This window comes from Bidens hawaiensis, unplaced genomic scaffold, assembly GCF_021521415.1.
Source record: "Bidens hawaiensis isolate Kalapana, Puna unplaced genomic scaffold, B.hawaiensis_p1.1 tig00028046_1, whole genome shotgun sequence".
NCBI classification, from domain to species: Eukaryota; Viridiplantae; Streptophyta; class Magnoliopsida; order Asterales; family Asteraceae; genus Bidens; species Bidens hawaiensis.
In genome coordinates, this window is record NW_027494558.1 from 253,284 (window position 1) to 270,710 (window position 17,427).

General features: G+C 36.9%; 1 long non-coding RNA gene across 1 annotated transcript; it reads left to right on the plus strand.

Moving 5' to 3' along the window:
- Positions 1-6,210: 6,210 nt before the first annotated feature.
- On the plus strand, positions 6,211-16,798 carry LOC143576286 (uncharacterized). The gene is made up of 3 exons (XR_013142919.1): positions 6,211-6,973; positions 7,010-7,454; positions 15,972-16,798. It is a non-coding gene; the product is annotated as an uncharacterized LOC143576286 (long non-coding RNA).
- Positions 16,799-17,427: the final 629 nt, after the last annotated feature.

The window sequence follows — 17,427 nt, forward strand, 5'->3', positions numbered from 1 at the left end:
TCAAGAACAATCAGGATGCACAGAACCAATATGTGCTCGAAAACGTGGTTCCCATTTGGCAAAATCACTGAATTTCATTATACGAGGGCATTTTAAATGAGATCCAGTTTCTACATCAAGGTGTAACATTTGTTTCATAAGGACGTTCTGAGTTGCCAACGCATAAAAACCACCCATTTTAAGGAAAAAAAGTTCAAATTTGACAAAATTAAAACTTTACGGTTAAAAATGAAACTTCTGTAACAAATCAGGAACAGTAAAGTTAACGATCTGAGTGAAGTTTTGATAACTAATTGGGAATAGTAACTTAACGAATTAGATGAAGACTGAATAACGAATTAAGAACAATATTTTGATGAACCAGGAACGAATTAAGTGTAACAAGCGGGTAACAAATTAGAATGACGAATCACTGAACGAATCAATAGACGAATTGATAAAGAATCAGTGATGAAAGTGTAACGAATTAGTGAACACGAAGTGACTACAGTAAGCACGAATCAGCTACAGTGAATAATGAACTAGGTTGTTATTCAGTTGCAACAAACTCTCAACGTTGCACGAATTATTTAAAAATTACTAAAGAATCAGACACGTGGTTAACGAATTGAGCATAACGAATTAAGATCATATTCAAATTTTCAAGCAGATCTTCAAATCTTCAAGAAAATTTCCAGAAATCCATAAATCTGGAAATTTCCAAATTCAATTCTAATCAAAATCCAAACTAAAAACATGAAATACAACCTAAATTCGACACCAAATTGGCCAAATATAGCCAGAACACTCGTAATGAATTCGCGATCACAATCACACTTATCCTGTATATATTACAAAACCAAACGTTTACCAATTATCACATAAACAATCCCCTGTTCCGTACGTTTTCAGATCCAAACCAAAACAACCTCAATCAACCACAAAACCACAATCAATTCCACACAATCCTTTCTCAATCTTTACCGATCACAATACAATACAGAATCAATCTATAATCATCAAAATAAAACCAAAACTCAAAAAAAAAATCAATAAAATTAATACGAACCGGAAGCTTAACCAATACACTCCAAATACTGATCAATAACAATTAATTAAGAGCAATCTAACGACCAGAAAGCTCTGATACCATGTGTAATTACCTTATATCTCTATAGATCTAATCAATCCATTACGTATTAGATAAATTAGCTTAGGATCTAGTTTTTGATATGTTCTTAATTATGTATAATATATATTAGTAATTGTAATAGGTGTAATACTAATAATATGTTAGTGAAGAATTGAGTGAGAGAGAACTTGAGCAAAGGTTCGATATAATTATCTCAAAACTTAAATTATGAGGGCATTAACATGCCTTAAATAAAACATGGAGGCCAATTCGCTACACATCCCATAACGAATTGGCTCCAGTTCGTTAACTTACATAATAGATAGGTAAAGCATAACGAATCAACTGATTTGTTATACCCCCATTCGTCAACATTCCATGACGAATGGGAACATACATAACGAATTATAGTCCATTCGTTAAACATTCTAAATGAATGGACCTTACATATAACGAACTGGCTAATTCGTTAAACATCCTTAACACATTAGCCTATACATAACGAACAAAAGATTTTTCCATAAATAACCTTACATTAAAATAATAATAAATTACAAACGATAAGTTATAAAGACTCGAGACGACAAAACGGTGCACTAACATTTCCTGAACGGAAAAATGGGTGAAGAAGTCTTTGTAGAACAACCACCGGGGATTGTCGATCCTATTCAGAAAGACAAAATGTACCTGCTCGAAAAAACGCTTTATGGTTTACATCATGCCCCGAGAGCTTGGTATGGCACATTGTCGAAACACTTGTTAGACAACAACTTTGTTCATGGCACTGTGGACTGTACACTCTTCACAAAGGAAATAGATGGTCATCTGCTGATAGTCCAGGTCTATGTGGATGATATCATTTGTCGGTCCCGAATAGTCACTCAATAATCAATAACAATGTCATAACCCACACATATTGTGTCGACAAGAGGGTTAATGACGGATTGCTAAATAAGGAAAGATTCTTGTTTGTTAAAGGCGGAATCAGTAACAAACAGGATTGTTGCTTAATAGGTTAAGAAAAGTAACAAACACAAACAATAACTCAAAAGATTTCCATTTATATAAAGCAATTCATACAAATGATAATCGATTAGGGTTTCTTGTCGGAATGTATATTCAATGATAACCTAGGACAGCTGTCACACTCATACAGGATTATTCGTTCTTTTCTCAAAAGTGTAAAGGCTAAAGTCCGTATTTCCAGCTTAGGCGGCGTGCCCTAAAACATTCTATTTATAGGCCTGCCACCTCTTGACAACTGTCCTTCCTTTTAGAAACACTAATGATAAGTACATATTCAAAATACATATTCAAAACAATTCTAAGTGTAAAACAGGTCTTTCGGGTAGGCTTTGTAGCATTTATCTTTTCCGAGTAGGCTCTGTGCTCTGCCTTCCTTTACTAAGACCTGGTAACCTTGAGGTGTGCTCGGGAACAGTTTTCCGGGTAGACTTTACTTAGTGTTTTACTAAACAACTCATCGGGTAGACTTCATTCTTCTTGACCATATCAGACTTTGCCTGAAAGGATCCTACTACCATAATGTTCTTCAAGAATCCATTCAACTCATTTGTTTGATAACTTATTAAGCAACCATAGTGTGCTTGGTACACTCTAGCCTGCTCTGAGTTGAACCTTGCCCGAGAAAGTAAGAATGCTTCATAACTTTCAACAAGCTTGCCCGGATTCCACTTTATTAAGCAAACCTTGCTCGATCTTCCAAAGACTTGGCTTCAAGAGCTTGGTTTAGTCAAGGGTTTGTAAGTAGCAAACTATGCCCGACTAGAAGAACAACGTTGCTAGATGTAGTGAACCCTACTCGGATTATCACTAAAGAGAACTTCAAGAAGGTAACCCTGCCCGAAGGGCAAAATATCATGCCCGACTAAGTAAAACCCTGCTCGAATATCTCAGGTGTGCCCGTTTCCATACTTAGCGATTTCTCAGGAGGTTGAGAAGATTCCAATCTTCCTTATGATCATTTTTAAGGTGAAATCTTTGAGTCAACAATCTCCCCCTAGATTGGAACACCTCAGCTGTCCCAAAACATCTCTAAGGTTACATACACTTAGTCAAAAATACAAATCAAATCATAATCAAGTTACATATTCATTACAAAGTAAAATGATTACATATTCGAAAGATTGTCCGAAGACATTACAAATCAAAGCCTATTCTAAAGATCTTCATTTTTTTTCATGCATTATAGGCTGCTTGTTTTCGATTTACTATTACAGTTCCTGCCCTTTGTCTAAAAATAAAAAGGATCTGGTAATGAATGTGACTTTTAGGAATGTCCAAATCCCTTATATCTCTTAGATCTTCATTGTGCAAATAGGTCAGGTCCTCATCTCTTCTGATTATGCCCAAAATAATTCCATCTGAATTACAAAGAATATAGTGGCCAGTATTTTCTTTGTACTCAGTTTTAGCAATGATGCCATTCTTCTAAACAGTGTAGTCTGAGCGTGTCATTCCCCTTTCAATGCTTATACACGTGTTCATGTTTGACAGTGGATTCTTATCTCTGACATTCATCTGATAACTTGATTCAGCACTGACTATCTTTTTTAACTTTGTTGCCCTTCTTGTTCTATCAAGCTTGGTCTTCTTCCAGCTTTTCTTCTCTTTTTAGAAGGGGAATCACTTGTCAGCTTCATCTTTCAGGTACTTGGAGAGTTCATTCTGCTGTCTCCCAGCCAACTTGTTTGTGTTATGATAGTCGTATAGATCAAGTGTAGCCATTTTCTCCAATTGTTTTTGAGTGTACTAAGCAAAATCATCTCTCATAATTATGTCTCTCAACTGTCTGTTTTCCATTATCACCTTTAGAGACTGAGAGATTGAGTCAAAGTATAGTGATCTTGGAAGATCCACAAGTGATTGCGGTCTTGTTGTTCTTTGTGATCAAAATCTACTTGACTCACCTCTGTGTGTTGTTGGATGTTCGCTTGATGTAGAAGGCCTGATTGGTATAGACTTCATTGGTTTGCTGGGTTTTGTTAGATCAAAAGCTTTTATATACATTGACTCAATCAACTCTTATGGATAGTTGATGAGATCTGCAAAGATTTCACCTTTGTCTTTGACAAGTTTGATAATCATATTCAATATCCTGGGATTTTCTGTAAGCCATGCAGGCACAAATCTTCCATGAACAAAACTTCTAGGATTATCTCCTTGCAGCAACACCTTTTCCCATTCAGCCTTTTGTAGATAGAATAGTTCTTTCAGTTCATCTTTGTTCAGTGCATTGAAGGCATTCAAATCCATTCCCTTTTGATTCACCATGACACCCCTCAAAATATTGATCATTTCTTCATTTTCCCATGGAACTATTGGTTTATCTATTGGATCGGGCTTGACTTCCAATGGGATTGGGGTATCATCTGCTTTCTATTCAGATTGGTCTTTCAGTTTCTCCGTTAATGTTCTAATTCTCCTCTTCTTTGCAGGAGGTTCATCTTGATTTCTTTCAGATTGCTCAGTGGAGGGCTCAGGTTGCACTCTCTTTAGTTTTTCTTTTCTTTTAAGCATGTTATACTTAGCTAACACTGATTCCCTTGATAAATTTTCAACTATCTCAGGTTTCATCCCTTTCTCCAACAAGTATCCACATTCCTCCAAACTTCTTTTTCAAAGCTTCAAGCTTTTCAGCCTCCTCATCTTCTCTAACAAACCTTTCTTTCACTTCTTCTCTGGTTTTATGATAAGCTTCTCTTAGACTTTCAAACTTGAAGTGTGTTAGGTCTTTTTCAGAATACCCATGTTTCATCAAATAATCTATGTATTTTTGGGCATCTTTATTCTTTTGTTGCATCATCTTCTTGATAGTATCATTTCCCTTTTCCAATCTTTGTCTCAGTTCATCATCATTCATGGCAGCTATGCTCTCAAAGCTCACCCCAAGACTCTTCAATTTTACAACCAAAGGGTTTTTCATTTTAGCCTCCATCAGACTTGCTCAATGTTTCTCCTTTGTCCTTCAGTCATTGTCACTTTAGGAGACATAGCATTTGCATTTTCATCAACTCTCCTTTGATTATTGTCATCATCATTATCATCATCAGATTCATTAGAATCATCCTCCTCCTCTGTAGTTTCATCTACAGCATCAATCTTGGGTTCATCAGGAGTTGGATTCTCAGGGATTGGAACATTTGGTACACCAAGGACCACTTCACCTGGCCATAGGGTTTGTAATGGAACTGCTCTTATTAGACTTGATTCCTCATCAGGAGTTTCAATAAAATATCTGTTCTTCTCATCCCATTTCCTTTTACTTCTTACTTCATCCCTTTCACCCTGATCAGTGGCTTTCATTTTTCTTGAATAAGTCTTTTCAAATCTGCCAACATTCTCATGAATCTTTGAAGCTTTAACCAACATTTCTTCAAGGGTTTCTTCTGTTTGTTTTTCAGGTTCCTTTTCAGGTTCCTGATGAGATTGGCCACTTGTGGATTTAGCAAACATACTCACTACCAAGGCTAGGGAGTTATCAACTTCCTCAGCCCTATTTAAGTATTAAAGCTTCAATGACAATCTGATCATCAGCCTGTTCTTCATTAATCACTTTAGCAACATTGGCTTGATCAATCAGTGCTTCCTACTCTGCCAGCTCTTCAGGATACAAGATCTGGGCAATTATATCCCTTTCTCTTGTTTCTCTTACCACATTATCAAATTCTCTTCTGGCAGCAGCAGAAGCTTCTTCCTCTTCATATATCATTCTTTCTTCAACTAGGTTTGCCTTAACAGGCTCTTCTTCATAAACCTTTGATTTTCCTTCGTCTATTTTTCTTTTCAAATCTTCTTCATTTTTAGACTGCTGATAGTCATCAGTTTCCTTCTCAAATGCCTCCAATTGTGCATCATATTCTACTCTCTTGGAGCTTTTAGGTTGTTCAATTTCTGGTTTAGTGAGTGTAAGCTCCTCAGTAGCAGCATTATCATCAATAATCTTCTTAGTTTGTCCTTCATCCAGAATGTCAGTTAGAACATCAATGGCCACATCAGTAGCAACCACATTTTCTTCAACATCAATCATCTTTTCAACTCCAACCTCAGTCTCCTCTTCTTGTGTCACCTCATCATCATCCTCATCTTTTCATACAACATTCATTACCTCATCATTAACATCATATTTTTGCTCTTCTTTTTCAGATGAATCTGCCTCATAATCATCATCATTTATTTATTTTTCTTCACTCTCTTCTTCATCATCATAAGCATTTAAAATACAAGTCAAACCATCAACAATTCTCTCTCCTGCCTCCTCCATCACTACATAATCTGTATTAGAAACAACACCAGTTGGCTTAATAATATTCTCCCTCTGTTTTGGGGCAACTGAGGTCTTCTCAACCTCCTACTCCAGGGTTTGAATTTTCATTAGTGCTCGGGCCAACCGATCTAGTAGTTTCACATTCTCCTTCGTTACCTCCTCTTTTCTTTTCTTCAACTCAGCATTTTCCATTAGTAAGTCCAAATTTCTATCAAAGAGATAGGATCCAGCAGGAGGGTTTATTGGTGATGAGGTAGAGAAAGGTTTAGGTTCAGTTTGGTTTTGTTGAGTGGTTGGAGTGATGATTGGATGAGCATCTTCAATAATGTTTTCATTGGTTGAGGGTAATGGGTTAATGTTTGTTATTAGGAGTGTTCCGGTGTGGGTGATGGTAAATGTTGGTTCAGTTATAAGTTGGGTTGTGATTTCAGGTGGGGTTTGGGTTGTGGTTTGAGGTGGTGATTGGTGTAAGGGTTCATTTTGGCTTAGGGCTACAGTGGGAATGGGTGTGGATTGGGTATGGATAGGGGTAGGCTAGGTTGTGATTATGGGTGGTGATTGGGATCTGGTTTTAGGTGGGGTTTGGGTTTCAGGTTGGGTTCTGGTTTGAGGTGGGGTTTGGTGTAATGGTTTAGTATGGGTTAAGGCTAAGATAGGTGTTTGAGAAGGTGAGGTTTGGGAGTTTTGAGGTGGTGATTGTGGTGGAGTGTCAAATGGTGTTGTTGGTTGATCTGGTATAATATGTTGCTCCCCCTGAGGTTGTGCAATTACCTCAAAGTTTGCATCTCCTCCCTCTATATTTCCAGCATCATCATCATCATTATTTCCATCATCTGAACTGTCATCACTTCCATCATTCTCATCATTTCCCCCTTAAACATCCTCATCTTCAGATAGCAACACATGCAATTGAGGTATCAGTATATCATCAAACATCAACCCGGGTAGTTCTTCATATACCTCTGCTGGATTAAATCTGCTTGTGCTAGCCAGATTCTCTATTCTTTTAAACGTATCTGGATTTTGCAGTAGATGTGTGGTTCCTGTATTTGGTAGGTGATATACGTCTATTTATATATCTTGGATCCCTTATAAAGTTATGTTTATTTAATATTTTGAGTTCGTTTTAGTTAATGTTTTGGTTTATCTTTTATTAATTTAGGTTTTGAGTCAAGTATTTCATATATTTACATGTTTTATATCTTTTGGTGTCTTGAATATTAAGCCTTAATTCTTTCAATTTTTTCATGCGAAGTTTGAGGTCGTTTTGTTCATTAATGTCTACATGATTATTCCACTTAGCGTTTCGATTTGTTTTCATGTAGATGGTGGTTTGAAAGTCAAGGAAAAGATGATCTAGAAGGTTCTTAACGTTACTTTATGTTCAAGAAAGAGATCTAAGATGATTTAAAAACAAATAACAAGCAAAAATTCGTAGGCTACTCATATAGGCGCCGCGCCCCGCGAAGGCAAAGGGCCAAGGCCGTCGCGGGGCGCCTAGGCCTTCTGGTAAGCAAAAAAAAGCAAGCTGCCGCGCGCGAAGGCAAATTCCCAGGGTGCGGCCGCGTGGTGCCTAGGCCTACTGGTCTGCGCGTTTTTGCAAGACCAAGCCCGTTATTCGCTTATATAAACATCATTATGTCCCTAGCAGAAGACACAATTATTCCAGCCGATTTTGGAGAGGTTAGAGCCAAGTTGAAGGTGTTTTTGGAGCTAGGAATCAAGGGAGATCATCGAGCTTTCATACGAGTGTTCAAGGATCGATTAAGACGGGTTCTTTTGTTCTTTATCTTTGTTCTTGTTCATTATCTTTCATGATGTTTCCTTTTGTTCTTTGGTTTAGTTCTTTGATTATAACTATGCTAGGCTAGACTTCATGTCTACCTAGGTTTGATGAACATGTGTGATGCATGATTCTTGCTTTGGATAATTGTTTGATTATGGATTTCGTTATTTAATAGTAAAGACTTGGTTTTGTTTTCATGATGCGTATAAGAATTTATTATCTTGATTGATTATTAACTATTGCTTCACATAGATCTTTTATATTGTGAATGTGTTCTTTAGATTTAGGGTTTATGTTTAAATCATTACGTGGTGTTTTTATTATTGTGATTAAATGGGCCCGTTAGATCATAGAAGCTTGTTGATTGTTGATTAGGATTATGAATGCTTTGCCAAATTCCAATAGCTGTAAGGTGAGAAGTTGTTCATGTGTCTTGGTCAATTGCATGCTAGGATAGTTAGTGACAATATTCTTGCTTATTGTGTTGATCCATGTTCATGATGTCATGCTAGCTAATCAAGTTATCTAGAGTTTAGTGTTTCGTAAGATTGCTTGCTTTAGATACTATTAATTAACCCTAATTGATGACTTTGCGGAAATCAATATAACTGATTGCTTATCAATCAATCAATCAATCATGCCCAGTAAAATCCCACCGACAGCAAAGCTATAAGTAGGGTCTGGGGAGGGTGGGATGTAGGCACACCGTACCTCTATCCAAAGGAATAAAGAGGTGGCTTCCAGAGAGACCCTCGGCTCTAAGTACATGTGTATGAAGCAAAATAAAGGAAATCAAAGTTTAACAGATATATAAAAACTACTACTAATTATAATAATATTAATAATAAGATCACAGTTTAACAGCTATATAAAAGCTAATAATAATAATTATAATAATAATAATATATGTAAGGGAAATACCATTATGGTATGTGACCTAAATAACTGATTGCTTAATAATCTAATAATCATCTTTGGGATGTCGTTTGATTCAGTCAAGGGTCCTTTAGGGTTTATTAGATGGATACGTTTAGAAATCAGTTTCCATAATCGTGTTATTTGTCCATTGCTTGATGATTGTTGATGCATGAGATTCTTACCTACGTAGATTCCTTCTCTTATTGGTTCTGATCTTGTGTTTGGTTGCTTGTTTCTAGTTTACTTGCTTATTAGTTTAACATTAGTTTAAAAAAAACCCCCTTAAAACATTAATAATAAATAGTCGTGTCGTAAGTCGAGTCTAATTAGTTAATTAACGTAATTTATAGAGTCCTGTGGGTTTGATATTCTGGACTTCCATAGCTTTAGTACAATTGACCGGTTCATTTGGCGGTGTTTTGTTTAGTTTAGTCTTAGGTCTAATTTTTATTACTTGTTTAATTTAGTTAATATTTAATTAACTGTTTTCACCACATCAAGTTTTTAGCGCCGTTGCTGGGGACTCTTAGCGATTACATTATTAGCTTTACTTGGACTTATCTGCTACATCCGTGCTATTTGTTTTATTTTTGTTTGAGTCGTAGGAGTCTAATTTAAGTTTTAGTTTATTTTAGTTTATTTTTAAGTATTCGAGTCTACTCACTTGGTCTTTTGCGTTTTTTAGGTTTATGCCACATCTTCGTTCGCAAGGACCACTGCTGTATAATCTTGGATTTTCTCCGTTGAAGACCGAGACTAGTTCGTCAGTAGAAAAACAACCGTCATAACCCACATCTACACCAAATTCGTCACCACCCAGTTCACCACCCGAAAGTCCTAGACGTCAAGATCCAATGGCTGACAATAGGAAAATTGCTGCTCAAGCCTTTGATGGCTTAACCGGAAACCAGTCATGCATCGTCGTTTCCCAGATCGAAAACCCCAACTCGTGGAAAATTTCGTCATACATCATGAACAACATCGTTCAAACTAATCAGTTTCATGGGAACGATGACGAGGATGCGCGGGCTCATATTAACCGACTTTACTGCGTTTTGAAAACTTTTAAATTGAAAGGTGCTACCGAAGATGCTATTTTCTTACATCTGTTTCCGTTTTCACTTGCAAGTAAAGCAGCTACTTGTCTTGACACACAGCCACATGGAACATTCACCACTTTGGAAGCACTATGTTCTTCATTTATCAAGAGATACTTCCCACCGGCTAAAGAGGCTATTCTTCGCGATCAGATTCACTCGTTTCCCATGGAGCCGGGGGAGCAATATTGTCATGCTTGGGAACGTTTTCAGAACATGCTAGCTCGTTGCTCACAGAATGGTCTCACACCATGGGCTCTTGTGTAGAAATTTTACAATGGGTTGAACTACGAAACCCAAGTTCGATTCGACACGGCCGCGGGAGGAAGTTTACTGGCGAGGAAAAATGTCACCGAGTGTAACGAGATGTTTGATAGCTTCGCTCAGTCGGACCTTGCCAAAGTGCCACGTCGCGGGAATTCCACTCCCGTTAGCAGTACATCCTCATCCGCTCGAGGTGTACACCAGGTTAATCTGGATACTAGTGTGGCAGCTGCTTTGGAATCACTAACTTGAGAGGTTAAGAAGCTGAAGGCCAAGGTTGGTAGATGAGAGTTCTGTAGAGGTGGACATGGTACGTTGGAGTGCCCGGTGATGAATCAACAGGTCGATTTTTTCGCTGGTCAGAATAGGTTTCTCAACAATTTCAGCAACAATAATCGGAATTGGAACACCTACAAAAACCCGAATCAGAATACTTCCAACTGGCTTCCGTCAGGCGCACCACCCGGATTTCAAAATTCTTATGCTTCAGCACAAGGTCAGTATTTTAATGAAAATAATACTAATAGTACTAACGTTCAAAATAATGTGCAGGATTCGAACGATGGAATTGGGCGTTTGGAAGAGACGATGAAGCAAATCCTGGAGAGAGATCAATTTACACAGTGAAAGTTTGCCGAACTAGATTTGCTTTTCAAGAATCAACAATCTTATATTCTCGATATTCAAAGAACTATTGTTGATATTGCTCGTCATTTGGAAGAAAGGCCTCCAGGTCAGTTTTCTGGTATTCCTCAAACTAATCCGGCGGCTCAATTGAAAGCCATCTCCACTCATAGTGGTAGGTTTTTGGTCCGGAGGTAGTTAGTAAAGAAATTGGGAAAAATGGGGACGATGAATTGGTAGATGAGGAGATAGAGGTAGAGGCTCCGGGTAAGTCACAAGTTTTTGAAAGATCTTCTTAAAAGAAAGGATAAGTTGGAGGAGCTGTCGACTGTTCCGCTGAATGGAGAGTGTTCTGCGGTGGTTCTTAATAAAGTACCGGAGATATTACCCGACCCCGGTGTTTTTACCATTCCATGCCTTTTCGGAAGTGATACGACGTTTCAAGCATTAGCCGATCTTGAAGTTAGTATAAACCTCATGCCATATTCGTTGTATGAAAAGCTAGGCCTAGGAGAGCTCACCCCTACTCGTATGACGTTGTCTTTAGCCGATCGTTCCGTTAAGTATCCGAGGGGTGTCGTGGAGAATTTTCTCGTGAAGGTAGATAATTTGGTTTTTCCTGCAGATTTTGTAGTTTTAGATGAGAGAGTTCCTATTATTTTGGGTTGTCCATTCTTACGTACCACTAGGGCGGTCATTGACGTGTTTGAAGGAAAGATAACTCTTAGAGACGGTGATGATAGTGCCACTTATTTGGCCAAGTCCATGAGACATCCAAGTGGTCAAGACGGTCTCATTGATCCATGTCACCCGGTTTACTCGATAGAATCAATTATCTCAGGTATGGGCTCTAGTCTTGATGATTCCCGTTCGGTGAGTACGAGTGTGAAAAAGGAGCGAGCGATTTCGAGTTCTCGAATAATGGTAAAGTGTGCTGGAGAAAGAGGTGGTGGAAAGCGTAAGTTTGAAAAGTTTCATGGGGTAGAAAGAAGAAGATTAAGATTGATGAATGGTCGGAGCGTGATTTGGAATCTTTGAGGGCATTGGAGTTCTACCGAGGTGGAGGAAGCTTCACTCGGTCCGCCACGTGATTCGTATAACATGGATTCTTGAGTGAAAACTCAAGTGTAGAGTTTGTATATTTTATTTTATTTTTATTTCTATTTTTTTCTTTGAGTCCCTAACATAGTTTTTTGTAGTTTTTCTTTGTTTTTGTGTTTTTTGAGTTTTGCTAATTTGGAGATTGAACGAGCTAGAGAGACGATCCCCGAGGAAGAATATAATGAAAAAGACAAGTGTGGGGATGGAGTTGCAGTGGAGCCGTATACTTTGTGTTTATTATTATTTGCTGCTAATTATTCATGTGTTATTTTTCGGTTAATGAAAGCACTTTAATTGCTTAATATCTTTCATTATGATAAGATACATTTTTAGATATGTTTGTTTTGTTTTGCCGCTTGCGTTCGTGTGAGAGAGAAAGAGTCACTATTTGCTGAGAACGTTCGTAGTTGGAGGACATTCATGGAAAGAAGATTTTGGCATCATGTTTCATTCGCATATTACCAGCTAAGTCTTTTCCATTATCTAGCTTGTTAATTTTTTTATTCCGTTTTCTGTTTTTAAATTTTAGTTTTTAGTTTTTTGTAGTCTGATTTTATTTTAATTTTATTTTTATTTTAATACATCCTTATCCTTGCATTGAGGACAATGCAAAATTTAAGTGTGTGGATAGGATATTTGAGTCGTAGTTTAATTTTGCTTTAAATTAAGAAAAATAAAAAAAAATTTAAAATTTTTTTTAAAAAAAATTAAAAGATGTTTAAAAATGTCCCTTGAAGTTAGTTTTTTGCGTTAAAGTGGGAGATGATGATATTCATCGGAAATTGGTTTTTCAAACTACTAATAATATGAGATAAATAAAAGAAAGCGCACTTAACTCGGGATGTTTTGGTAGGCTCAGCCTTGAAAATGAAAGGGCAAATCTGAAAAAATGGTTCGGAAATCTCTTGTGGGTAAGGCGTTTTGTCCGTAGAAAATAAGTTATGAAAGGTCGGGCCATACTCAAGCCTCAATTCTTGGTATGAAAAGTGAAAATATTATAAAGTTTGAAAAGTTAAAAAAAATTGAATACGTTATCATATGATGCTTGGGTAGGTTTAACGTTAGAGTATGCCGTGTAGCCTATGATATAAATCTTAAACTGCTTAGCTTTAGTGTTTTACACATCATTGGCGTGTGGTTTTATAACCTTAAATCTTGTATTAATGGTATGCCCCGGGTCTGGAGACCATGGGTCTGTATGCCGACTATTCATCTGGGTATTCACAATTCCACATGGGGTTGTGAGTATTTAAAATTAAGCTAAAAAAGAGCAAACCCGCAGTTTTCTGCCACTTAAGTCTTTAAACATGATCACAAAAATTACAAAAGTACAAATGCATTACAGACTCGATCATCCACGTTGTTAGCCATGTGGGGTCCCCTTGCTCGCGTCTCATTACCATTAAGAAATGGACCACAAGGGACACGCTACATGTATGCCCTACAGATGAAATTTTGCATACTCACCTATGGTAATGGTTCGGTGTATTGCTTGATAACGGGGGTATGTCATGTTGTGGGGAACACTAGCTATTAATTAATTAAACCTTAATCATATCTAATGGCTGCTTGGTAGACTTTGATGCTTAAGCTTAGGTGGATAAACAATACCCTTGATCGTCTTAACTATTCATAAAAAATAGAGCAACAAAAGTTTTAAATCTGCTAATTTTGAGGTTTAAGTCAAGTTGGGGTGGCCTAGTCCGGTAAAAGCTGAAAATAAGTGGGTCTTAATTGTGTAAACCACTGAGTACTATTATTGTCGGATCTTATTTGTCCCGGTAAAGATTAAGGCATGGGTTTAAGTGGACAACAATATCGGTGATCGCGGTTTTTGCGTTTTTTCTAAGCTGTAAAAATTAACCTATATGTTTGTAAGACTGAATTTTCCGATTATGATCCAACTGCATTAGACTTTTTCAGGGACGAAAAAAGTGTAAGTGTGGGGATATTTGATATACGTCTATTTATACATCTTGGATACCTTGTAAAGTTATGTTTATTTAATATTTTGAGTTCATTTTAGTTCGTGTTTTGGTTTATCTTTTATTAATTTAGGTTTTGAGCCAAGTATTTCATATATTTACATGTTTTATATCGTTTGGCGTCTTGAATGTTAAGCCTTAATTCTTTCTATCTTTTCATGCGAAGTTTGAGTTCGTTTTGTTCGTTAATGACTACATGATTATTCCACTTAGCGTTTCGATTTGTTTTCATGTAGATGGTGGTTTGAAAGTCAATTAAAAGATAGTCTAGAAGGTTCTTAACTTTACTTTATGTTCAAGAAAGAGATCTAAGATGATTTAATAACAAACAACAAGCAAAAATTCGTAGGCTACTCATATGGGCGTCGCGCCCCGCGAAGGCAAAGGGCCAAGGCGGTCGCGGGGCACCTAGGCCTTCTGGTAAGCAAAAAAAAGCAAGCCGCCGCGCGCGAAGGCAAATGCCCAGGGTGCGGCCGCGCAGCGCCTAGGCCTACTGGTCTACGCGTTTTTGCAAGCCCAAGCCCGGTATTCGCTTATATAAACATCATTATGTCCCTAGCCGAAAACACAATTATTCCACCCGATTTTAGAGAGGTTAGAGCCAAGTTGAAGGTGTTTTTGGACCTAGGAATCAAGGGATATCATCGAGATTTCATACGGGTGTTCAAGGATCGATTAAGACGGGTTCTTTCGTTCTTTATCTTTGTTCTTGTTGATTATCTTTCATGATTTTTCCTTTTGTTCTTTGGTTTAGTTCTTTGATTATAATTATGCTAGGCTAAACTTCATGTCTACCTAGGTTTGATGAACATGTTTGATGCATGATTCTTGCTTTGGATAATTGTTTGATTATGGATTTCGTTATTTAATAGTAAAGACTTGGTTTTGTTTTCATGATGCATATAAGTATTTATTATCTTGATTGATTATTAACTATTGCTTCACATAGATCTTTTATCTTTTGATTGTGTTCTTTAGATTTAGGGTTTATGTTTAAATCATTACTTGGTGTTTTGATTATTGTGATTAAATGGGACCGTTAGATCATAGAAGCTTGTTGATTGTTGATTAGGATTATGAATGCTTTGCCAAATTCCAGTAGCTGTAAGGTGAGGAGATGTTCATGTGTCTTGGTCACTTGTATGCTAGGATAGTTAGTGACAATATTCTTGCTTATTGTGTTGATCCATGTTCATGATGTCATGTTAGCTTATCAAGTTAGTGACAATATTCTTGCTTAGTGTTTCGTAAGATTGCCTGCTTTAGATACTAATAATTAACCCTAATTGATGACTTTGCGGAAATCAATATAACTGATTGCTTAATATTCTAATAATCATCTTTGGGATGTCGTTTGATTCAGTCAAGGGTCCTTTAGGGTTTTTTAGATGGATACGTTTAGAAATCAGTTTCCGTAATCATGTTTTTTGTCCATTGCTTGATGATTGTTGATGCATGGGATTCTTACCTAGGTAGATTCCTTCTTTTATTGGTTCCGATCTTGTGTTTGGTTGCTTGTTTCTAGTTTACTTGCTTATTTGTTTTCTTAGTTTAATATTAGTTTTAAAAAAACCCCCTTAAAACATTAATAATAAATTTTCGTGTCGTAAGTCGAGTCTAATTGGTTAATTAACGTAATTTATAGAGTCTTGTGGGTTCGATATTCTGGACTTATTTAGCTTTAGTATAATTGACCGGTTCACTTGTCAGTGATTTGTTTAGTTGAGTCTTAGGTCTATTTTTTAATACTTGTTTAATTTAGTTAATATTTAATTGACTGTTTTCACCACATCATTAGGTCCTCCAACTCTTGATTGAAAATAATTTGCAGGAATCTCGGATAAGGCAAGAACTTCTGCTTGGTTGGCTTATTTAAATTTTGAACTAACCCTTCGAATATCATCCTTGACAATTTGAATGGATAGTCAAATAGAAATGCAGCAGTGGCGTTTGCCAAATCCCTGCTCAGGAGGGTCCACGACCCTTTCCTTGGTGCAAAACCCTGTATAATGTGGTGGATCAAAAATATGTAAATGGTAGGGAACATGCCCTTATAGAATTGCCCATCATGTGTGTCCCCTTGATAACCCATACTCTTGACAAAAATTTTGTATAGTTGAGCTGTTGTAAGATGGATTGGGTTAGGGTTACCATCATTCAATTGTAGACACCTCCTAATAACGACCTCATCCACCCGTATATCTTGATTCATCACAGTTGCTTCAATTCTTCGGCTATTTACATCATCAATCAAAGTTGCCGAGTTACAAAAATCCAACGAATGGCTCCGGTATATTACAGGATTTTCTGTTAGTGCAAACCTGATGTTTGATCGTTGTAACCATCGTATAATTCCAGCAACTTCTTCGTTATCTGGTGTGACTTGTAAAAGAGCGCACATGTTGTGCTTTTGCTCAAAGAATTATCTAGGAACATTTTGGTCCACCATTTCTGAAAAACACAATAAAACATATTCAAAGTGAAATTAGTCTCAAAGATCATTACTTTAAGCAATTTCAAGTTATAAAATTGAATAAGAAAAAGAGAAATGTCATTAAGAACCTATTCTTCGACAAATTTGTAACCTGCACACAAAACAGAGAGTCAGTAAAAATATATAATCAAAGCCCATTATTATCTAATCGTGGCCGGAAAACATATAATCATTGCTACCGAGTCGGAATTAGAAGGCTGGTAAAGTTAGGGTTTGGATTAATTTTGAATGCTATAAGTCGGTTTATGTTTCTTTGAGTAAGAAGTGGAAGGAGAGAGAGAGAGAGAGAGGGAAAATAATGTTGAAAAAATCTCTCACTCCCTCTTATATTCCTTTTGAAAGTGGGTTTTAAACGCAGTTTGTCGTTTAGTGGGTGAATAGCTGTCATACATATTAAATAGCTTGCTAGTAAATAGTTATACAAACAACTATTAATTATGCTTGAAAATCTTAACTAAATAAAAGCATGCTAGAATCATCGCATACAACATATAGGATGCAAAGCTTGCTCGGAACAAGAAGTATTAGTCACAAGTGTGTCTGGAAATTTATAGTTGTCGGAACTTGCTTGGAAACACATTCACATCATTAGACATCAAGTCTGCTCGGGAAATTGAGTTGTGAGTATACTCCACCCGGAGAGTGTAAACACCAATGCATGCCCGAAAATCATTAACTTGACATAAGCTTGCTCGGAAAGGTTAAACCACAACAAACCTTCCGAAAATTCATATTCAACTGTTTTGTGCTTCGGAAGGTT